The sequence below is a fragment of the Neovison vison genome, chromosome 9 (genome assembly GCF_020171115.1).
Source record: "Neovison vison isolate M4711 chromosome 9, ASM_NN_V1, whole genome shotgun sequence".
In the NCBI taxonomy this organism is placed as follows: Eukaryota; Metazoa; Chordata; class Mammalia; order Carnivora; family Mustelidae; genus Neogale; species Neogale vison.
The window spans coordinates 89,997,691-90,004,763 of NC_058099.1; the positions used below are offsets into that span (position 1 = coordinate 89,997,691).

General features: G+C 43.4%; 1 protein-coding gene across 9 annotated transcripts in view; it reads left to right on the forward strand.

Moving 5' to 3' along the window:
• The window catches only part of LOC122917706 (transient receptor potential cation channel subfamily M member 3), a 484,842-nt gene that overhangs the window by 331,028 nt on the left and 146,741 nt on the right, over positions 1 to 7,073 (forward strand). The gene's annotated exons all lie outside the window — the stretch shown is intronic.

Here is a 7,073-nt window from a genome sequence, read left to right on the forward strand (position 1 = left end):
GCAGACACATACGTGCCCACGAATGCACATGAGCACACGCATTCACACCCGCCCCGTGCACACCCGCATGCACTGCATTCCTTTATTTGCAACTCTCTCGCGGTGCTCACCATTGACCCCTTCAGTCATTTAGGTATGTCTCTGCCTTCTCACATGAGCTCCAAAGAGCGGAGTCTGTGTCTAATTCATTATTCTGTTTTCCCTGCGCTCACTCATCCCTTATCTGTCAGTAGCACAGCGCATATACAGCAGACACTCGATAAATCTTCATTTAATGGATGAGCAAATGAATTCGGAGGGATATACGTTAGCAAGGAGAGGTACGTATTTAATATCCATAAATCGCCTTAAAATCTCCGCTAATGCAGCATTACCTCTCCGTAGGGAGTCATAGATGTGGTTTATGGACTCTGGTTTGACTCCGGGCCATCTGCTTCAGTGCTGGGCGCTATGCCTGTGCTGTGGTTAAGAGGGGCGAACTCTAGACGCAGACAAACCTGGGTTCCAACTCTGGCTTCATCATTCAAGGGACTTAACTCCATGAAGCCCCAGGACTGTCTACTTTAAAGATTTTCTTTTTTATTATTTATTTGACAAAGATCACAAATAGGCAGAGGCAGGCAGAGAGAGAGAGAGAGAGACAGAGACAGAGGAAGCAGGCTCCTCAAGATCACAAATAGGCAGAGGCAGGCAGAGAGAGAGAGAGAGAGAGAGAGAGAGGAAGCAGGCTCCTCGCTAAGGAGAGAGCCCAATATGGGACTTGATCCCAGGACCCTGGGATCATGAGCTGAGCTGAAGGCACAGGCTTAACCCACTGAGCCCCCCAGGCCCCCCTGGACTGTCCACTTTAAAAGTGATAATAATACCCATGTGTTCTAGGATCGGCCACACTTCCTCCTCTTGGAACAGATATACTTGATTCTTTAAACACACACACACACACGCACACGCACAATGAGACAAAAATTATAATAGACCAAATGATCAAGACTGGCGCGAGGGTCTCACGTGCCCTCCATCCATGTCCTGCCATAGACGAGGCCGAGCGGAATCCAGATGTCACTCATACAGCTTCCTGTCCTTGCTGGACAGTCCCAGGCTTCCGCACTGGTGATACCTGGGAGGCCAACGGCGGAGGGTTGTCTGTGCCTTACCAATGAGACTCCGGGTGGAGATCTGTGTCTTCGTGATGGTGTAGCTAAAGCGCATGCTGATATCCCGTCACACCCTCTGCCCCATGCGGGAAACTGAGGGATGACTTCCTGCCCATCTTTTCACAGATTCATAAAACATCAAGCAAACAGGACTTCTGAACAAAGAGGTTTCTTCTCTTTTTGCCAATGGCCCCTTATATCCAAGGAAGGACCACAAAGACCTTGCTTGGAAATTCGATGCTTGTCAGACTCTTAATACCACGGGCCAGTGGCTGAGTGGTACTGGGCAGGTTAGGGTCTCAGTGTCGTGTAGGAGATGCTCCTGGAGACCCCGGGTACTCTGTGGGCCTGACTTACTGAGAGAACTCAGCACTTCCGCACGGGTAAAGAATGTTGGCTCAGTGGGTGGCTGGTAGTTAGTGCTGGATGACTTTTTGCTGTAATTGCATTTATTCTGCAAGTAACTATAGAAACTAACCCAAGTGTAAGCACAGATGTCTACTCTTGCCCTTGTGTTTTCATAGTCCTCGCTAAAATTGTCAGTGAGGCACAATTTGAGGTGGGAGACTTGTCATCCCACCTTCAAGTTCCAGCTCCCCGCTTTGCTCATCTTTTTTTTTTTTTTTTTTAAAGATTTTATTTATTTATTTGACAGAGAGAGATCACAAGCAGGCTGAGAGGCAGGCAGAGAGAGAGGAGGAAGCAGGCTCCCTGCTGAGCAGAGAGCCCGATGCGGGCCTCGATCCCAGGACCCTGAGATCATGACCTGAGCCATGACCTGACCTTAACCCACTGAGCCACCCAGGCGCCCCGCTTTGCTCATCTTAATGGACGGAGAATACAGACAAGAGGAAACATAGATGGAACCTCCGAATGGCCTCTCCATTAAACACCAACGCCCAGACAAGCACAGTGGAGGCAGAAATGCTTCAAGCTGCAAAGGAAGGGGCTTTTTAGGCCAAATGGCTGAAAGTCATAGAGTCATGTAACAAGTTTAAAAAACAGTTCTTGGGGCACCTGAGTGGCTCAGTGGGTTAAGCCTCTGCCTTCGGCTCAGGTCATGATCTCAGGGTCCTGAGATTGAGCCCTGCATCGGGCTCTCTGCTCAGCAGTGAGCTTGCATCCCCCTCTCTCTCCGCCTGCCCCACGGCCTACTTGTGATCTCTCTGTCAAATAAATAAGTAAAATCTTTAAAAATAATAAAAATAAAAACCAGTTTCCTCCAACACAGAGTTTGAGGAGAAATAGAAATGCTCTTTGAGACAGATGCTGAATTATACCTAACTCCTTTTAAATTCATTTAAATGTCATCTTAACATAACTTAAATCTAAATATTTTAAATGAGATTGTGGGAAAAGGATGCAGAAGTAATGCTCCCTTAAAAATGCTCTCCATCTCATGTTCTCAACACACAGTGGGGTGCAGGTTGATTTCTAAAGGTTCTGAAACTCTTTTAGATGATCAGAATATCCCTTTCTAGGAATAAGGATAATGCAGGTTTTGGAATCTGTTTGCTGGGCTCCAAATCCCATATTTGCCATTTAATGCATGGCACTTGGCAAACTATTGAACCACTAGATGCCTTTGTTTTTTTGCTCCAAATAATAATAATTGCATTTATAAGATTAATTATAAGAATTGAATAAGTTAATAGATGAAGATAACATAATACGCACTCAGTAGATACATTCATTGTAAGAATGATGATGACAGTGGTGATGGTGTCTGTATAATGCTTCATATTTAACAAAGATCATCTTCATGTCTTCTTATTTGATATTATAGTGACCCTTGTCAAGGTCACTGTTAGTATCTCCACATCATAGCACCTACAGTACTTATACCGAGAGCATCTTTGTCAAGGACTGAGCACTTCCCACCGTATGTCAGCCGATTCCATATTCTAAATATCAGGTATGACCAAGGTAAAAATGCCCTTGAGGTAGGAACCCATTTTCTCTCTCATATGTAGAATAATCTGAACAAATATTTATGAGACTTCAAAATTCCAGATACGAGAATACTTTTATTTTAAGAGGCATATTAATTCTCATATAGATTACAAATAATGACAACAAAGCACAAAACCATGAATAGTAAGTTTAAATAAACACAACTTTTAAAGGGGGATCAGTTTGAAGAAAACGATCTGATTGTTGTTTTGGGATATAGAAATGGCGAAACAGTGAAGACTGTACAAGAAAGACTTGTTAGGTGGGAACATGCTGCCTTTGGAACTAAGTTTTAGTTCCTTAATGTAGTGCTCAGGGCCCTTTCTGGTCTGGACCTGGTCTGCCTTTCCAGCCACAATTACTAGTACCAATACTTTTACACTCGCGTCTAATTTTCCTTGAGGAAGAAGACCATGCCTTATACATCTTTCTGTATCTTGTGCAAGCTCTTGAATCCTCTTTTCAAATGTTACAAGCATTTGTTTCTAGAGGCACTGGGATGGCTTCTCTACCCCTATCCTACAGTAAATTTCCAAATAGGAATGTTACTATTCGCAAAAAGGAATACATGGACTAGTGTTTTCCCTGAATTCAATAGAGTAAGAATTCTTAGCCTTGTGTCTAAGAACAGCAATAAGACTTTAGTAAGTTCTGTGAATCCCCTGAAAATGTGTGCAGAATTTTGTATGTATAAGCACATTATGGGAAGAATGCATTCAATTCTCAGATTACCCAGGGATGAATCACTCCAGAGAATTAAGAACCCCTGTAGTAGATGACTTTCCATGGCGACAATTAAGTTTGGATCACAGGAACCATAAACACCACCTCACATTCCAATAGACCTAGTCCCTCAGAGACACCCCATCTGGATGAACATTTAACCTCTGAGCAATTTTAAATGTGTGCACCTCCACATTTCTCATTAACAGTTTTTGTAGATATAATCTCTTCCATGATAAACAGTCAATCATACATTTCAGGAAGCCAGCTGCTTGTAAATGGGCTGTGATCCAGAGATCTATTTACAGCTCAGAACCCACTGTCTCATAAAGCAATGTAAATAATACAGCAAAATTCTAGTTTGCTGTAATGAGACTGAGAACAGGAAAACAAGAAATGTACTTGCAAAGAAGAGAAAGATTGACCCTAGATGGGATGGGATTGACCCTAGACAAAATTGTTAACCTATTAACATTTTAGAACCTGTTCCCTCTTTCTCTGCAACATTGTTCACAAAGCCCCTCACCCACCCTACCCACCACAAAGCCTCTTTGTACTCCTGAATTGGATTTCCCCATCTCATTCCTCCAGCATTGCCCATCTTCCAACTGGTACAACGCCATGACCTCACTGCTGATGGGCTGACCTGGGAATCTGGAGGCCAGTATTATTTGAATTCATGTTCATGGATGTGGGACTGAGAGCCCTTTGGCCTCTGTAACTGACTTAAGCTTCTGATGGAGGATGCATATGGAGCCGAAGGAATTATTTTTTTCTAAGATTTTATTTATTTATTGGAGAGAGAGAGAGAGAGAGAGAGAGAGCAAGAGCAGGGGGAGAGGCAGAGGGAGAAGCAGACTCCCCACGGAGAGGGGAGCCCAACACAGGTCTTGATCCCAGGACTCTGGGATCATGACCTGAGTCAAAGGCAGGCATTTAACCAATTGAGACCCCCAGGTACCCCAGAACTGAAGGAATTATTGATTAGGGGACTCTAAGACAGTATAACAAGTGAAGGGAAAAGTACAGGGGGGAGGTTTTGAAGGGCTGAGCTGTCACATAGATTGTCCAGTCTTATTTGGAAAAACTCATGTCAACTCTCATCTTCACATCGTCTCCACGTGGCTTCATCCAGCATCTCCTTCATGGCCAAATGCAAGGAGAAGAAGCATAACAGACACTGGCTTACCCTTTCTCTGTTTTAAATTTATCTGAGGTCTCTAACCCTTCCCAGGAAACTTCATTTGACCAAAGACTGTAAAACTACAGTTTGAAAATTACAGCTCCAGAGGACACGGGTGGTTCCCGATGTATTTCCTTCCATCGCTTTGATCCCGCAGAATATATTCAAACCTGTATATTCTGTTGTGGCTTGGACAGTGTTTTCAGGAGGGTTGAGGGGAAATTAAATAGGAAGGAGCTGGAGAGGCCATTGATGAGCGTGGGTCATTTGTAAACCAGGTGTCCAAAAGCCGGATACTTTCTGCTCTCTCGTCCATGCTAATCAAGGTGTATATGTCCCTCCTGTCATTTAAATTCATCCACCCACATTTCCATCTGTATTAGTATTTATGCTTCTTCTTATTAGGTGTGATTCCCAGTAAATGGATACATTCATCAAATCCCAAGGTTTCAGCCCAGGGCCATTAGCCTGATGCTGATCGCGTGTCACCCAGTAGACCATCCGCCCAATTTATTTTCTGCCTTCAGCAAACCCAAGCCTTGACCAGAGAAAATTACCCTAATGGAGAAGGACAGACACACACTGCATAAAGATGATCACTGTCCTATCATCTCTCTTATTTATCTTTGCTATTTATCTGCTTTACTTGGCTGTTTTCTCCCTCAAAGAGAATTTAAATGTCCTGTCTGTCAATCTCCTCCTTTATTTTAAATCTGATTTGCTTTTTTCTCTCTTTCTCATCTGGCCTTTCTCTCTCTTGTGTTTTCTTTATTTTCCTGCACCGTATCATGGTTTGTGATCTGCTGTGGCCAGAGCTCAGTCTCCCTCTGGAGCCGGTCTGTCTTGTTCATTTCCATAATGACGGGACTCACACTTACCTCCCCCCATTCCTTGTGGACCATGGCATTGGCCTCTGGTGGCCACACCATTGTAGTTTCCTCCTTCTCTGGCTCCTCCTCCTCCCTCTTTTTAATTCATAGAAACATAGACACACAATCATTTAATTCATAGAAACATAGAGTTTCAGGGTATTAAAAAACACACACACACACACACACAGTAGTGGTTTCAACATGGACTGTGTGTTAGAATCACCTAGGGAGATTTAGAAATGACAGACGCCTGGATCTTACCCCTGGAAGCTCGTGTCATTGGCCTGGTATGTGGCCTAAGACTGTAAGATGTGGAATGCTCTCCAGGTGGGACTTTCATGGAAGAAAGTTCTTGATTCCGCCACGTTACCACTTATACACTCTATTTCCTTCTTTGCCTTTGAGCCTAAAGAGGTTCTGGTATAACTTGCCACAAGGATGGGCTTAAGTTTTCTAAAAAACAAACTAAGGTTTCACCTGTATGATACTCCTCATTTTCCAAAGATGCCACCAAATGAAGCATCATGATATATTAAGAACAGGCCTGGTGGGGGGCCAGAACAGAGGAAAAGTATAATTGGGTGAAATTGACCACAATAAAGTTGATTTTACATTCACATCTTTCTCAACGTACAGTTGGATTATGTCCTGATAAACCCATCATCACACAGTGAAAATATCATTAAGTCAAAAATCTATTTAGTACAGCTAACCTACTAAACATCATCGCTTTGCGGAGCCTACCAGAACAGGTGCTTAGAACGTGGTAGCCTACAGTTAGATAAAGTCATTGAACACAAAGGCTATTTTATAGTAAAGTGTTGGATATCTCATGTAATTTCTGGAATACTCTACTGAACATGAAAAACAGAATGTCTATATGCATACAGAATGGTTATCAGCGTATCCATTGTTGACGCTCGTGACTACAGGGCTGACCAGGAGCTGCGGCTACCACTGCCCAACATCATGAGAAGATGTCCTAACACATACCATTAGCCTGGAACGATCCAAATTCAAAATCTGAAGTCCAGTTTCTACGAAATGCAAATCACTTTCACACCAGAGTAAAGCTGAAAGATTGTAAACTGAACCATCAGAAATTGGGAACTGTCTGTACTGTGATCACATTCTTCTCCAAGCACTTGGCCAAGACTTCTAACAAGTGGTCAGAAGGACTGTGGGGGC